The sequence below is a fragment of the Ambystoma mexicanum genome, chromosome 3q (genome assembly GCF_040938575.1).
Source record: "Ambystoma mexicanum isolate Mex_15411 chromosome 3q, UKY_AmexF1_1, whole genome shotgun sequence".
Lineage (NCBI taxonomy): Eukaryota > Metazoa > Chordata > Amphibia > Caudata > Ambystomatidae > Ambystoma > Ambystoma mexicanum.
In genome coordinates, this window is record NC_090926.1 from 509,063,639 (window position 1) to 509,081,590 (window position 17,952).

The 17,952-nt window shown below is 46.8% G+C and overlaps 1 protein-coding gene across 1 annotated transcript in view; it reads left to right on the forward strand.

Annotated features, from left to right (window-relative positions):
- The first annotated feature begins 500 nt into the window (after positions 1-500).
- LOC138581887 (inositol 1,4,5-trisphosphate receptor-interacting protein-like 1) overlaps positions 501-17,952 on the forward strand; it is a 44,287-nt gene continuing 26,835 nt past the window's right edge. Inside the window, exon 1 of the mRNA XM_069652854.1 lies at positions 501-587. The gene's annotated coding sequence lies outside the window, so the exon portion shown is untranslated. The remainder of the gene's footprint in view (positions 588-17,952) is intronic.

Here is a 17,952-nt window from a genome sequence, read left to right on the forward strand (position 1 = left end):
TACAGATTACAATCATCCAGGACAATTGAACCTTTATGAACTTGGGGCAAAGAGAAAATCTTAAACGTAATGTTAAAATACTAGAAAATTGTCCTTGTAAGCACAAAAGGGGAATTGGCGAAACTGACAGTGTTTTATGTTCTTTCGTGATCACTGACCATGCAGTAGTAATGTGCAGAGCAGCACCACAGCCATGATTAGTCTAATGACATGGAAGAGCTGCAAGTTGTCAATATCAGTTGGCAGAATTCTAAGATCCCATAAGCTGTACGGCTGTGATACAAGTCCTTATTTCTCAAATGTACCACACATACTAGGTGTGATAAACTTGAATACAAATCGAGGATATTCTTTATTTTTCCTATTACAGTGTCCAATCGGCGTCTTTTCAAAACAGTGCCCGATTATAGCCTGCTTCAGAAAGTCAGGGCAGCACAATGCATGGTTCTTCTGTGGTGGAAAACTCATACAGCCCCCATAGTGAGCTCATCCGTGACCTCACACATGCTGCAGCTGCATAAGACCGAAGAAGGGCACACGTGTATACCCTAAACACTGATGTTGTCTGAGGACATTAAGAAAGCTAGGTAAGAGCAAATAATTGATCCCAGACAAGAGATACGTGTTATAGTAATATAAAGGTGTACATAGCCCTCAAACATTTGTGTTGCAAAGGTGGGTGAAATCACCCGATTTTGTTTTTGGCGGGTGAGACGTCCATTGGAATGAATGGGCATGCAGGAGGCTTGGCGGGTGAGTCAGCCCTTTACAAGGCGGGAGACACCCGCCAAAAGCGTGTGAGTTGAGAGCTATGGGTGTAGTAGGCATGCTGACATTGGGGAGTTGTCCGGATTCATTCATTGCGAATTTCAAATAGCCAGCATTATCAGATCCTAAAATGATACACACATAATTGTGTACAAAACATATCTGTTAAAAAATAGTATATGTTTGGATGTTACAGGCAAAGAAACATCCAACATCATCACTCTGTATGCTTTGACATTGTTAGTCATAATACTTCTTTGTGAAGGTTACTGGCAGCACACGAAGTTAAAGTTGAATTACCTGACGTACCAGTCCATACTAGAATCAGCTTCTACATTTTTTAATTGCTTTTTTGTTTTTTTTCAATTCGTACATTGGTTAGCTGTTAATTGGAGTTCTTACCTTAACAATAAGTCAGCACATTCCGATGGCCGTATATGCGTCTGTTGAGTGCATAATATACAGGTAATATGGATTTACTGAACCTCACCCTACCTCTCGAGTGGACCAGTGTTGCTGCCAGAAACATATCTGCCTTCGGCTCTAAAGAGAGGACCCAGTATTGCACTGTTAGAAATGAATGCGGAGGGTTGAATCTAGGCATTGTCTCTTAGTGTTCTTTGATTCCCTGGCAGCTCGCAGTGTTCTTGTGTTGCTAGGCTGTATAATTCGATTCCAAAACACAATCAATGTGGCACGTGAAATGTAGGTGTTGCGGTTGTCCATATACAGAAGTGCTTGTGTTTTGTGTCCCCTTGTTGTGTTCATACATGCATTCTGGGTGAGGAAGACACAGAGAAAGAGACAGCATCACCAAGAAAAACCAACGGGAAGAAACGAGTCACGCTAGTACAACAGTATGTAGGCAAGACACATGGGGTAGATATATGTGTGCACACACTGCAGAATGTCAAGATATTCACTTTTAAAGATATTACAATTGATTGGCATAGTCATTAATTACATTAAACCTGGACATAGCGACCATTGTAGCAACAGTACCCAATAAGCATGGGATGAATTGGATTGAGGTATGTGAGATGACCATGACCACAGCAAAGTGACCACTTAACATGGGCACGATTCATATCCAATGCCCTCTACTGCTATGCTCAGGGGGCCCATTCATGTCGGGAAGCTATGCCAAGGGCAAAATGAGCGATGGTTTTACCATCCAACGACATCTGCCGAGACTGGGCGCCTTTGGGAGGCCAGAGGGTTATGCAGATGCTATTCCTGCCTATGTGTCCATTGGTCATGGCAGTGCACTACAGCCTGGGCCCACTACGGGTAGGCTGTTCACGGAGTCCAGGACTTTGCTCAATGCCCTGCAGATGGTGACCACTAGGACTAACTGCAGGCCTCTCACATTGTCCACTATGGGTAGCTTGGGGATCCACGGCTCGGTTGAAAGACAAGCCCAGTCAAAGTAATGACAGCCATGACCATAGGACATGGCCAATGCCCATATTAGTTGATTGGGGAGCCCTAGGATATAGCGGTAGGTCGAACTCTAATCAAACTGAAACTGGCTACTGGCTAAAGCCATGACAGGTGGTCCACAGACCTACAATGGGGTTAAGGTGGCCACTGGTACTGCCCATAGACAAGGCCCTGTTGCAACTTTGTCTGGCTTGTGGGTTGAGGGCATAGGTCCATGTCCTGGTCCAATGGACCTTCCATGGGGGCAACGTGGCCCATGGTTATGGCTGCTGTCTGCTGGGCACATCAGTTGGCTTAGGGGTGCCCATTGGCCTGGCCAAAGGCCATGGCTCTTTCAAAGTGTCAACTGGTCATGGCCACATGTGTACTGTATGTAAACCATTAGATATCATTAAAAAAAAAACATTGCAATTTATTGCAAAATGTATGACTGATTTATGAATCAGCATTTTGGTTGGTGGCAGAGATATGATTGCTCTAGGACACACAACTTGTCAATTTGTAGGTTTTTGTTTTGTTATGCCACAATAAAGTCAATTTAACAATATTATATTATGTAATCATAATTTTGAACCACACGGTCCCTTTTGCCAAAGTATTCCCACGGATTATCTACCACGTGAAAAGTGACCACTGGTAACTTAGAAACATTTTGGCCAGTATTACAAAACCTTTGGACTAATGCAAGTACAATTAGCATAAGGGCACGCATTGCCCTAGTGCAGATAATGTATTCTTTAAGTGCATGTTTGCATTAGTGTGATAGTTCCCCAAATCATAGTCCTTTGCCCTAGAGCAAAGAATGCATTAAATTAATATGCATATACCACTAGTGACCGATTTTCCTAGTGCAGATTGCACTTGCACCATTAAGCAAAACATCTGTTTAAAAGAACATTATGTTTTTAACCCTAGAAATGTACCAGTTCCTAAATCAGCCATAACTCTATGCACTGCCCATAAGGCCGTATATGGCGTCACGGTTGATATCACCCCTGGCATCACCGATGACATCACATATGGCATCACTTTGTACACACTCTGGAAAAATATTAAGGACAAAAATGTCCATGCTAGCTGTAGGGTAGGGGTGTAGCAATGTCATTTTAACAAGTTGCCATTCACAAGGGCTTCCCACAAAGCTTGTGATGAAGGAACATGTTTTAAGTGAGTACATGCAGGGACACATATTTACAGTGTTATATAACAATGAGGCATATCAGTCACTGGGCCTACCAATGGACTCTAAGAATTAATGCCCAATGCCCACTTAGGGAGCACATAATGGTTTCAGCCTATGTGCTAGTAGTGTGTTGTGATTGTAGGTTTGCGCCTTTTAGGAGTGCCATTTGTTGGGGATAGATTCTTTCCTTGAAGTGTTTGCAGTCTGGCGACACAATAAAATGTGCCATAACCTGATGTTGATTGAAGACACAGCACACACACCAGCAGCCTCTCAATAGATCTCAGGATTGTCAAGATGTGCATTGTCGTTGCTATGATGTAGAGTAACCAAAGACCGAGGTTTCATCTCCCAGAAGAGTATGAGAAGAGTTCCTTCAGGAAATGTCACTTACACATGTGCCATGGTTTTAACGCTTCCAAATTGAAATCAATGAAAGAGCAGCAATGGTCGAGATAATAAATTCCCCAATTGCAGTGGAGAAGTGTGAGGAATTGACATCAGTCAAGAGTGCAAAGTCCTGGCATTTTTGATTGTATTCATACATAACATGATGCAGGTGATTTCTTCTCCAAAGGTGTAATCTGCTAACCAGATCCCCCTTTCTCGCAACCCCATGCCAAAAGCATAGTGCACTAGTGCCCTGCTGCCTCATTAGCCTGATCTGCAGCACTAGATCTGCTCGTGTTGCAGAGCAGGGCCACGATCACTAGATGCCCACTGAACCGCCTCAGCAAAAGCAATGTTATTGCAGCACAAGAGCGACATTTAAGATATGGCTCCTGTACCTAAACTACGATGATCATGAGTACCCCATGCTAATGAAGGCAACTCCCCTGAACGCTCATGCCAGACAGAATACAGCCTGCTAGGGACGAAAGGCCCAAGTCGATCTTGTAAGGATAACAAATGAAATCTCACACGCAGATGAGAGCAACAGCAAAGATCTCTGCTGCTAAGAACGTTTTGCTGAAAAGTTGTACAAGCAGAATCTTATAAAGCAAAACATCATCATAAATGACGCAATATATACAGTGAAAAACATGTGCAGCTGATTGGATGGATCCTATAAATGTACCAGTTTTATCCATAAGGGATGGCAGTTTATTGGTCCCAGACAAGTCCATCTGTCTTCCATCATGTGGGTGCAGCGGGGTTCATCTTCTAACGGTGAAGGTCGGAAAACACATTAATTATACTGCTACTATACATCTTGTTTTATCCCTCATACTGTACACTTGGCAGGCCCCAGGAAAGACACACAGGAGGTTCTGGGGCCCTCTAACCTTCACACACACATTTCAATCACTCGCTGCGTGCCATCTGGCTCCAAGGTCTACACCCTTGTTTTGAACTATAATGTATTCCTCACAGTACCTCACAATACAAATCACACAATTATTGCTGAACGTTGTGCCCTGTCAATCCTCTTTGAACATTTCAGGACTTTTGATCTGGTGCTCAAAGTGCTCGAGGTGTCATGGAATTCTGGGACCTTCGGGTTTAGTCAGTTATATGGGCTATAACTCGTGGACACCCTGGAATGGACCGGGTCATGCTTTGGCCAATGTGAGATAACTTGCACACCAGGAGCCAGGCTATGATCGCGGCCTTGTAGGACACATTCCTCTTGGGTGAAAAACACATTTTTGCAACCCATTCAAGAACATTGAATAAACAGTATGGCGGGTGGGGGTGTAAACTGTCCACATGGGAGCTCGGGCAAGACTGGAGATTTCTGTGTCCTCTTAGATTTGGGCCTAGTGCATGCAATGCTGCATTTACCGTGCAATCCTTTCCTTCTACCTAGGTTCACTAATATCTACGCAAAATGAAGATGCCGCCCGAGCCTTTGTCACACCATGTAGTAAAACTACACTTGGTTGAATTACCATGCAGTCCTGTTAGACGGGAAGGCACCCCTCTCACTGATCCCCCTGCCCCCTGGCTCATCACAGTGCCTCAAATGCATCTCACCTTACTTTAAATCACCTATGGGGTGGGGCTGCACCCTTCCCAGCATTCCCCCTTTCGTTATTTCTACAGTAACTCATTTTGGAATGCTTCTGCGCTCCCGCTCCACAGTTTCTGAATCCACATATGGCATACTCCTCTTTACTGGCACCCACGCCTTGCACATTGATCACAAATTCTCCCCCCTACCCATGTACTCTTCAGGCAAACAAGTCATGTAAATGCATCCCGCCGCCCACACCAGGTCCACCCAAACATCTGTGTAATTGTCTGGGTGAGGAAACAATAGTGTGGTATAGAGGATCAACTTTTCTCCATACGGGATGGGGCACATTTCATACTTCGGGTCAACCTGTTGGTATTGGTTTGTGCTTTAATGTTTTTTTTGTTTCACAAGATGCTTTTGAATCCCCAATTGATACCATGATTCTTGCGCTATCAGGTACCACAGAGGCAGAGCCTCAAAGAACCAGCTGACAATTGCAGAAAATGACCAGGATGAACTCAGGGCATTAACATCTTCACGATCACTCCTAGCCACGATGGGGCCCCGTTAAATGTAATGGCCAGCCAATCACTATCCCGAATTCCTCTCTCCTCCTTCATGCGAACACCCATGCCATGGACTGCTGCAATGATGTGGCATAATGATGCATTCTCTGTACAACAGGAATCACCAAATATTTGGGAAACCCCACACTCCATCTCTGTTAACATGTCCAGCACATAGCGATTTTGCTTTGTCATAAGTCTCAACGCCCGCAACTCGACCTCACGTTGAACCCATTCTCTGTGTCATTCACAAGCTGGACCAGTTGCCACCTCACCATTTGCAGCCATTTGGCATTGGCTGCAGCCTGCACTCCCAGCACGAGTAAAGAGGTGAAAAAAGATTCTTCTGAACTGAAAAGCCGATATTCCTGTGGTATTTCGGCAAGCAATGTGGAAGAGTCTTTAGAAATGTAATTCGATCTTTTCATCTTCTGTGGTTGCTGGGGCCTTCCTTTCTCTAGCTGTATATGGTTCTCTTGCATGGGCACCAAGCTCTTATGTTTATGTTGCACTGTAGGAAAACGCGTTGGCTCCTCTTTAGGCAGCACTCCCCCTTCATGTGTTCTTCTGGGATTACTAATAGCGCTGAATGCAATGTGGCCAGAGAACAACAGCCCCTCCATGATGCTGGTAGGTGCAAGTAATCTTGTCGGCGACAGATTCAGTAGTAATCCATCAGTGCCTTTATTCCTTTTTTAATTTCTGCGATCAATAGAGTTTAAGTACAATATTAGTTTGTGCCGACAAAGACTGTACCTTTGCTGCGGAAACAGAGTTTATATTATTCTTCCTTGTGCACTCGCACCAGATTTTTCATTGCTGCAATTGAAATCAGTTTTGTGATAAGCTCTGTCCAGATTTGAACACCTGCACTATCCTTTCCTTGCTATTACCAGTCCTTCTGCCAAGCAGGGTAGAGTGCTATACTGCCATTTATTATTCATATACTTCCACCCCGTCACCATCAGATAGGGTAACTCCACACACTTGATGTTTCTCGGGTCTTCGGTGCATTTTATGTAATATGGGCCCACCATTTGCAGTTCCTCAATGTGTGCCTGGAGCGTTCCTTTTATTCTGCATAACACGAGATGAACCAGACATTGTGCCTCTATAATTGGGACTGCTTGTGGTACTAACACCTTGGGAGCCACTGATGTGTGTGGAATGAGTGAACACACATAACAGCTCCCATTCACAGCATTTCTTCCCACACCACTCATATCAGGGTGCCATGAATTAGTGAACTTGGGGCGTTGAGTATCCTCAATCACATCAAAACACAGTCCTTGATATATTTCATACTTTTTGTCGTACTTCTCTTTTCATTTTTCTATATGCATCCTCATGGATGGCCGCTTTAGCAGTACTGTCAGAAATGACATTGTACCTTTCCATAGTGGTAGACAATCCCCTACTTATTGTAAACACCCTGTTCTCTGCTACCTTCACAGACGTAACCTGCATGTTAGAGCCATTAAATCCACTTGCGTTGTTACTTTTAGTGTTCACAGTAGTACTGATATATGTAAATCCACTCGTATTTTTAACATTTATATGTATTATTCCATTTGGATAATATATAAACCTATTTCCCCCACACCACTTTATTGGACCTCCCCCTATAATACTGTCCCCAATACGCTTCCAGTAGTACAAGCAATATCACAGACAATACTCCAGCAATTATTGACCCACTATAATAAATATATGTCCACGATCTCTCATTCCTGCCTCTACGCCTCAAGTCCCTACTCAACAATCTATGTACATTGGTCGTGTCCATCTTCTTCTTCCCTGAAATAGAAGCACAGAATCACAAGACAATGGAAAAGATGAAAATGTACAAGACATTCTCTATACACAAAGGAAGAGGGAATGAGAGGGGCATGGAAAAAGAGAAGAGACGGGAAGGAGAGAAGGAGAGAGAGAGTGAGAGAGAGCGAGAGAGAGAAAGAGAGCTTGAGAGAGAGAGAAAAGCGCTCACAGCAAAAGAAAATTGGTGAGCTAGCAGTTGAGCTTTTGCCTGCCAATTGGACATGCCAAACACCAGTATCGCCACTAGACAGGCCAGCTAGCCAATCAGGGTATATGTACTGTTACCCCTTGTTTTTAAGATAACGATGCACCTCTGTGCTCTCTGGAGGTGCCTATGAACGTCAGAGAGGTGAACCCAGTAGCATAATTATTTCACTTTCACAGTGAGGTGAGTACAAAACACAACCTTGTACAGTCCTTGGAACTGAGAATTGTTCCACCTGCACACATAATTGCAAATGCAATTATAGTCCCCTGACAGCAGTGGTTGAGTCGTTATATGCTCAGGATCTATCCACGTCATCTGCGCAGCATCAGGCGTCTCTGTATTCACAATCCTGGGAGTTGCAATCACTTGGGAGACACATTTAATGGCCTGAGTTAGTGTCATCAAATATTCCCTGAATTCCTCTCCTAACACTGCTGCATCCCTGTACGCATCAGCAGCCCTTCTCACAGGGATATGGGGGTATGCATATGCTGGCCAATGACCACCTTGTGAGGTGACAGATGATGATCTTTATGTGGCTGCCTACATAAACTGAAAAGGGCCAGGGGCAAACAGTGCACCCAGTTTTTCTTTCTTCAATGTGGTGCACAACTTAGTAACTTGCTCTTGAGAAAGCAATTTATTTTCTCCACGGTGCAATTGGCCTGTGGGTGATAAATTGAAAACATCCGATGTTTGATGCCAAGAAGTGCTGTAATGTGTTGGAATAACGCATTGAAGAAATGTGTGCATTGCCTGACCTTAAATCTTCGCACACACCCCAGCACGGGAAAACCTCCTGTACTAGAAACCTCACAGCATACTTGGCATCCAAGTGCGCCGATGGTCCTGCTTCCATCTACCTTGAGAAAGGACAGACCACCATAATGAGGTACCTGGATCCATTACAACGCTCACCGATATCTGCATAGTCTATGTGTAATTCACAGAACAGCCCAGTAGGGCGGGGCCAGGTGCCCCGTAATGTTCATAGGCTCATCTCTGTACTAAAACATTGACATTTGATGCAATGTATGACCAAATCTGTAATTTTTTCCTGGATGTTTGGTGTAAACCAGTCTTCCTGTATGTCTGCTGCCATGTGTTGCTTCAAACTGTGTGACAAGTATTGTAAGTGTTCAAATGCTATTGCTAACAGCTCCTGGGGCATTACTGTGCTCCCAGAGCACTCCTGTCTCCATACCAGATCTGTCAGAGATTGCTGGCACCCTCTGCACAACCATAACTCATTCTCTGTCTCAGATGCCCTTCCTTGTAGTTCGATAATCTGGGAGATGGGCAATGCTTTATAAGGCACTGGATGTTTGTTTACCATTGGGACAGTTACAACTTACTCAATGGCAGATATTACTGCCATTTTGACTGACACATCGGCAGCTGCATTCCCCCTTGATATTTCATCTGTCCTGTGAGTATGGGTGACGCATTTGACGAACGCCACAACAGATTCCTGCATTAACGCTTCTATTAGCATTTCTTACAGCGCTGCATGCTGCAGTGGGGATCCATACAATCTCCAAAACCCCCTCCTCTTCCAACAGGAGACATTGACGTGTACCGTTGTTGTGGAGTATGCTGAGCCAGAGTCTATTGTGAGATGGCACCCTTGTACTGCTCCCAGTGCTAGCGCTTTGATGAGCACCATACGTTTATTTGTTTATGTATTTCATTCATTTCAAGCGCACATACAACCCAGAGGCATTGAGGCGCTGTTACACGTACTAGTTAGGTACAAGTCAGGTAGGTATGCTTAGTCATATAGTAAGGTTTTGGTGGAAAGACAAGGAGAGTAGGTAAAAATTACATTGATTACATAGAGACAAAGTGCCTCATTACAAGTCCAGCGGTAACCCTGCCGGTGCAACCGGCTGGTTGCTGCCGGACTTGCAACATTTACCCATGCCTGTCTTTACGGTAACACCGGGGGATTACAACCCTGGCATTCCGCGAATTCAGTCGCCAGTAAATTGAAAATCCCCATTCCCATTTGATTCCCATAGGACTCAATGGGAATGGGGACCGCGGAAGCACTGGCGCTGTTAACAATGGTGCCGGTGCTTCTGTGAAACTCTGCGGGCGGATGCTGTTCCAGCCGCCAGGCCTGACCCTGGCAGGTGGGATGGCACCCACCCGCATAGTTATACTGTGCCGGTCTGCTAGCAACGGTGCCGGTAGGCTTATCAGCACCGTTGTTACCAGACCTGCACTGTCGTAATGAGGTCAAAGTGTTCTCATACATATTGGTCGTACTGTACATACTGAGGTAAGGCATGGAAGAATAACTTGGGGGGGGGGCGTTAGGAGAAAAGCTGGGTTTTGAGAGCTTTCCAAAATATCCAGTAGGAATTCTCAGCCCTCAAGGAGGGCGGCAGGTCATTCCAGAGTTTGGCGGTACGGTAGGGGAAGTTGGAGCATCCCGCTTTACATCTTCCCACTTAAGGTATAACATGTCTGTCTGAGAAAGGGGTCCTAGTGGGGCTAGAGGAGTGGGCGTTGATGATTCTTTCTGTGAGCCTGTAGTTGGATAGAATGGATGGGTCTAGTGTGTTCTTTTCAGAAGGGTGAGGCCCAGGCCTCTTTATGACTGGCTGGGATGGCACTTTTGGAGAGAGAGGCGTTAATGAATGCAGTGATGACTGGGGCTAGCACGTCAGCACAGTCTTTAATGAGGAATGCTGGGCAAATATCACCTTTGCATTTAGATGGTTTCAAGCTCTGGATTAGATTCAAGACTTCAATTTCGGCAAGGTCTCTGAAGGTGAATTGTTTTGTGGAACGAGTTGGGTGGGGAGGAGTCCATTTCAGGTTGGTAGCTTTTGGGTCATTCTTGAATGTGGCTAGCTGTGAGAGTATTTTTTTTTAAATTTAGGGTATTGATTTTTCCTAAGAGAGCTGTTTGGATGTCAGAACACCATGATGCATCTTTGATGATGATGGAGGGTGGTGAAGTGGGGGATTCTACTTCCCTGTACTTGGTGACAATTTCTTTGGTATGGGAGGAAGCAGTGCATATTCTTGTTTTAAAGGAGATTTTATTAAACTAATTTTTCAGAGAAAGGGAAGGTCCCTTCAGCCAGGAGAGCTGGGCTTAATGTTTCAGTGTGCAGAGTTCTGTGAGGTCTGGTGTGAACTAGGAGTTTGAGTGTGTAACTATCTTGGATTTGTGAGGGGGTGAGGGTTCTAAGATATTCACTGCTTTGGAGAGAAATTAGTTGTATGTTGCCACCATTGTGTCAGGGTTGGGTGCGAACAGGGGCTCGAGATCTGGGTGTGTTAAGCAAGGGAAGGATGTGGTCTCTTGTGAGCTTGCATGAACTGCGTGTTACCGCAGAAGGTAGAGGGTTAGAAGTTGTTTTGACTTTGGCGGGTTGCGGGATAGAGAAGAAGATGAGGTATGGTCAGACCAAGGACAGGTAGCGATGGCAGTGATCTTTCAGTTGTGGTAATCAATAATGTCTAGTATATGTCTATAAAATGTGTGGGAGAGGTAATGAGTTGACAGAATCCTAGGGTGTTGAGGGTGTTGGATAGTGAGGATGCCTGTGTGTCATGATATGATATGATATGATATGATATGATATGATATGATATGATATGATATGGCATTTGTAACGCGCCTATGCACAAGTGTTTCAAGGCGCGACGAGGCGGGGGGAACAAGGGGAAGACAGACAACGATCCTACTAGGCCAGGTATCATTCAGACTGTGCAAATGCAGGGGTAGGGGAAGGGAAAAGTGCAAAGGGAAGGGGAGGGGGAAGTGCAGTACAAGTAAGTAGAATAAAAATAAATAAGTAAATAGGGCCAGCTGGTGGCAAGTGCAAGGTAAGTGCAGGCAAGTGCTGGGAAGGGGGGGCTGTAGGGATACAGAGACAGTCCCGCAGTGCAGGGGATGCAATGCCAGCGAGGCAGTGCAAGTGGAGAGTGGCTGGGCCCAGGACCGAGGTCGGTGAGAGTGGCCCAGTTGCAGATTCAGTGCAATTTCAGTGTAGAATTTAGCAGGGGAGAGGGACAGAGAAAGTAGAAGCAAAGGGGAAGGTTTTGAGGTGCTTCCGGAACCAGAGATGGTTCTCCTCAAGTTTCAGGGAGGCAGGAAGGCTGTTCCAGAGGGAGGCCCCTGCCACGGAGAGAGATCTACCCCCAGCTTGTTGCTTTGAGAAGCGGCTGACCCTGAGGGAGTTGGAGACGGATGAGCGAAGGGCTCGGGAAGGAAGATATTTAGGGAGAGAGAGTTGAAGGTATTTTGGCCCTAGGCCCCAGAAGGCCTTGTGGATAATGCAGAGGGTTTTTAACTTAATCCTCGCAGCCACTGGGAGCCAGTCCTGGAGAGATACGGTCCCTGGGCTTGAGGCCAAGGACAAGTCTCGCAGTTCTGTTCTGGATGAGTTGCAGAGGGCGGAGAGTGGAGGCAGGCAGATTAAGATAGAGGCTGTTACAGTAGTCCAGCTTCGAGAGAACCAGGGCTCGGGAGACAGTGAGCTTCTGGAGGAAGGAGAGGAAGGGAAGAATACCTCTGAGGAGGTGCAGCTGGTAGTGTGGCTTCTTAGAGACGTCAGATATGTGAGGAGAGAAGGAGAGTGTAGAGTCGAAGATGACACAAGGTTTTTAGCCTTGCAGGTAGGAGCAGGAAGAGGGCCAAGAGAGGCCGGCCAGAGAACTGCAGGGAAGGATGGAGTGGGTGTGCCAATGAGTAGAATCTCAGTCTTACTGGCATTAAGGCAGAGGTCATTGGCGGCACACCATTCCTGGATAGCAGACAGACAGTCAGAGATGAGGGAAGGAGAGGAGGAGGCCGAGGGTAGCCTGAAAATGAGCTGGGTATCATCCGCATAGCACTGAAAGTTGGGGCAGAGGTCGGCGATGCAGTGGGCAAGGAGTGACAGGTACTGGTTGAAAAGCCAGGGAGAAAGATTAGATCCCTGGGGAACACCACAGGTGGAGAAGAAGACGTCAGAGAGGAAGGGCCCAAGTTGGACCTGGGAGGTTTGATTGGAAAGGAAAGAAGTCAGCCACGCCAGAGCCTGACCAGTGATACCCAGGTTATCACGGAGACAGTTGAGCAGAATGGCATGTTTGACAGTATCAAAGGCAGAAGAGAGATCGAGCAAAATGAGAACACAAGGAGTGTTAGAATCAAGGTTGGAGAGCAAGTCTTCACGGATGTTCAGGAGAGCAGTTTCCGTGCTTCTGGCAGCTCTGAAGCCAGACTGATGGTCATGAAGGCTACCAACAGATTCAGCATGGAGGTTAAGCTGGGAGATGGCCAGTTTCTCCAGGAGCTTGCCCCGGAAGGGAGTGATGGAGATTGGGCGATAGTTAGCCGGGCAGGAGGGGTCGGAAGAGGGTTTCTTAAGAAGAGGGTGCACAAGGGAGTGCTTGAGGGGGGATGGGAAGACTCCAGAGGCGAAGGAGTGGTTCCAAAAGTCAGCCAGGGCGGGAGCCAGGGAGTCGATGTGGACCTTGATAGTTTTGGAGGAACAGGGGTGAACCTGTTTAGACAAGACTTTCATAGATCGGACTTGTCTGGAGACCTCGTCAGCAGAAAAAAGGGGAAAGGCAGAGAAGGAAGGAGGAGGGGTGGCTGCAGAAGGGCCAGAGGAAGAGCAGGGAAGAGAGGGAGGGTGGTGATAGGAGGAGAGTGAGGACAGGATGTCCTGAGTTTTAGAGATGAAGTGAGAGGCCAGTGCCGTGCAGAGGGCCTGGGAGGGGACAGGAGAGGTAGAGACTGCAGCAGGGTTGGCAAGCTGCTTGCAGATTTTAAAGAGTTCAGCCGAGTTGTTAGATGCCGCAGAGATGCGGGCTTCGATAAGGGATCTCTTCTTGATGAGAACGGAGAGACGGTATTGCCTTTGGAGCAGGCGGCAGGCCAGTTTGTCAGAGGATGAACACGAAGCACGCCATTTCCTCTCTGCCACCCTGCACTTGCGTTTAATGATCCGAGTCATACCAGGAGTTACATTTGGCTTTGGGCTTCAGGCGGATTCTCATGACAGGGGCAAGGATATCAAGAGTATCAGATATAGCAGAGTGGAGCATGGAGAGGGCTGTGTCAGGGTGGGAGTCAGCCGAAGGGGGAGGGGGGGCGAGAACGTGGCAGCGAAAGCCTCAACTGACGCGCGCTTCATGGGTCGGATGGCCGAGAAGGTGGGTGGCGATGATGAGGGTGGCTTTGCCTGAGGGGTAGGGAGGGTGAGGTGGGAGGAAAGGAGAAAGTGATCACTCCAGGAGAGAGGAATGAGGAGAGGGACGGAGAGGGGAAGGTCAGAAGAGATCAGAGCATCAAGAGTGTGCCCTGCAGAATGAGTAGGCCCAGACGGGAGAATAGAGAGTGAGAGAGAGTCGCAGAGGTCACGAAAGAGTCCAGTGGGGGGAGAGGAGGCATCCAGGTGGATGTTGAAGTCACCTAGAAAGAGGAGTTGAGTGGTAGCAGTCAGGAGTGAGGAGGAGAGGTCAGCCCACTCAGAGAGGAAGGAGGAAATTTGACCAGGTGGCCGATAGATGGTAGCCATGGTAAGGGAATGGCTGGGAGAGAGAGAGAGTCGCCAGACAAGACATTCAAAAGTTTAGTAGGTCTGCGTAGGAATGACAGTGGCAGGAATCCACTCAGGGAAGATAAGGGCAACACCCCCCCAGCACGGTTAGGCCTGGGAACGGAGAGGATCATGTAACCATCAGGTAGGAGTGTGTCGAAGCTAGTGACAGAGCTGGCTGTGAACCATGTCACAGTGAGACGGAGAAAGATATCAGAGGAATGCTCATTATGGTGAAGTGGGCCCAGGTTGAGGTCTCCTAGTAGGATAATTGAGAGGAGGCTTTCAGGTTGTCCTGTATTATGTGGAGTAGATTTTGCTCAAAGTTTTTTCGTGGGGGCAGGTGGAAGTTGTTAGAATTCTCAAGAATGGCTAATTTCCCTTACCTATCAAGTCCCTCAGCAGCTTTGCTGGATTTCTAGGATTTCTTTTTTCACCTGGTAAGAGTGTGAGGCCTTTTTCCCAATCTTACATGTGTTTTCCTGTGTGTGTTTAACATTTTCTTGTGTTCATAGACTGTGGAGCCTCACCTACTCCATAGGCATCATCTTTTTACTGTGTGTTACACAACACCTTCAGTGCAGTGACACAGGGTTGTCTTTTAGACTTCCCAAACTCAGACTCCATTTTCTGGGACTGACTACTGTCTCCCAGAACATTTAAAGTTATCCCTTTTTGTCTGTTTCTCTTGGAGCATTGTTTCGCTCCCTTTTCATCAAGACTTGACTGTGGCAGTGGTAACTACCCTATTTTTTCTACCGCGGTTATCTTAAATAACCTTGGTATTGTTTTAGGCCATCTTGGTAGCCTCAAACTTAAACCTGCTAGACCATATAGGTTTTTATACGGTTCCGGCTGGGTTTAATCGCCATTTCTTTTTGAAAATGTCTTTCTCGTATTTTACTCCGTGTGCCAAACCTGGTTTGGTTCCTTACTTCACTGTCTTTTCACGGGCTTCTACTCGGAAGCCCTCCTTAGGCGCCTGAAAGTCTGGGTAGGCAGGATGTGAGGCAGTGGTTTTAGGACCCTTGCGATGGGTTCCCTTGGTAACCCAAGTCACACTCCTATCTGATTTGCTAGGTGACTGTCCCGGCGGGACAGCCACCCTGCTGTGTGATTGACAGCCAGGCTGTGTGAATGGGGGAAAACTGCATAAAAAACAAGTCTCTGGGTCTGAAAAGGCAGAGTCGCCACTGGAACGAAAGAACCGATGAGGAGCTGTCAGAAGAGGACCCCTACAATGACTGAACGCCCGGTGAAGTCCTGCTGCAGGTCTGAATCGTCAAGCTCCAATGACAGAGAAGACCTACCAGGAATCTTCTTCTCCTGAGCGCACCTTTTATTCGTTGCTTTGCTATGCTGCTGGTTTCTTCCCTGGGCAGTGCAGGCCCCTAAGTGTTCCTACTTCATGTCAGTCCCACAGTCGCTTCACGAACCGTGAGCCTGCAGGAACTGCCAGGAATGTCCGCCTCAGCTACAGCTTCTTCTCCATTTAAAGGTACTGTGCAAATCTGGTTGTTCGTTTTGTCCTGCCGCTGTGAAGGTGTGTTAAACCTTTCGCCAATCCAGGGGCTTTTCCTTCTCTACTCTTTAAACTAACTTTTCTGCCAACCAACTTTGTCCGGAACTCTTGGCAAAGACTTAACCGCAAACTACCATGAACTGTGTGATCTTGATCAAAAGACATTTGTCCTATTGACTTTGGCCGTTAAGCCTTTTTGATTTGATCCTATCACTGTATTTCCTCTTTCTAGATTGCCCTGCTTACTTACATGTTGGTGCTGCTCAATTTGTACCTAACTTTGTCTTTCCCTCCCTTTTTAAATTACTGGAGTGCCATTTTGCTCATACTACATTTTGAGTTTAACTTGTCCAGAATCTATTGGGAGTGGTGTGGTGTATTAAGAGTGTGATTTTACAACTGCTTTACTTGAGTGAAATGTTTTACAACTGATGTGTAAATAAATGTATATTCTTTTACTCAGAAACATTGAGTCAGTGTTTGTTTGAATCATAGGGCCTCATTACGACCCTGGCAAAATGGATTAACGGGTGCCACAAATGGATGCAGACCCATTAAACCCATTCCGTCTGATTACGAGGTTCCCTCCTGGGATCTGGTAAAACCAGGCATCCTTACCCGGTCCCGCGAGGGGACCATGGAGCTAACAACAGGCCGGTCGTAATGGGCCCGTTGTTAGCTCCCTGCACCCATTCCCATTGAGCCCTATGGAGGCTCAAATGGGAATGGGGAAGGTCCGGGCCCGGGTTCCCATGAAGGTGGAATTACCAGGCCCTCCAAACATGGAATGGCCCTGTAATTCCCCATTCAGGGAACCCGGACCCGGTTTTGGTGGCAGCCATGCCCTTATAGGGCATGGCTACCGCCAAAGTCGTAATGAGTCAAACTGCTGTCCTTTGTGTAACTATTGATACTGCTCACTTGCTCTTGAGATAAGTCTGGCTGCTCAGCCATCGCTACCAATTTACTGTGTAGTACAGGCGTGTACTAAAGGTGAATGTTTACTGTCACTGGTAGTCTTAATTGTATGTGGTGTTCCCAAAGGGTACTGCATCTAATTCTGCCTAACATAAGTGGATGGTGGTCGTGCATGTAGGTGTGGGTGAGAATTTGAGTGACAGGATGTCACAGAGACATTCAAGGGAGGATTTGCAGATTTTGATAGGGAGGGATTATCTGACCATAATGGTGATGCCACCTCCTCTGACAGAGGCTCTGTTATTCCAGAAGATGGTCTATCCCTGAGGTATAGTTAGGGAAAGTGCGCGGATGCAGGCCAGATCTCTGGTATTGCTAGGGCGTCAAGTTGTGTTCAGGGATGAGGTCGTTAATGCATGTGCAGGCAGAGAACAAGCAGTGATGAGAGTGCAGTTCAAAATGCGCTGATTGAATGCGTTGGGGACAGGTGGCCCAGTGGCAGGTTTCACTGGTGAGATGGTAGATTGTGCAGTTGGGGCCTAAGTGCTGGTTGAAGGACACAGATTTTGTGTGGTGAGGCCTTGTTTTTGATTGTGTTCTAAGGAGGGAAATTCTTTATATTGACTGTGAGGGCGAAGTGGTGGTGTCTCGGTGAGGGGGTAATTCCTTCCTGGGTCTAAAGCATAGTCTGGAGATAGTGAGGGGGCAGGTAGAAGGCTGTTTTGATTGTGCTGCACAGTGAGGAGAGTGAGTGAATTGGCGTGGGTGGGGGGGTGCTAATGTAGTGGTTGTGTTAGATAGGGGAGGTATCTTGGTGGGAGATGGACTGTGTGCGCAGGTACCGGCTGACATTTCTGATGGTCAGAAGTTGGGGTGCTATGGTAGTGGGGGTGCTACAGAAGTAAGAGCACAGTGAGAGCAAAGCTCTTTGCTATGGTCAAGAGATGAGTAGTGGAGGGTAGAATGTGTTTCCAGAGCTGGAGGAGGGGTGTGGCTGCTTCTCGCCTGCAGTTGG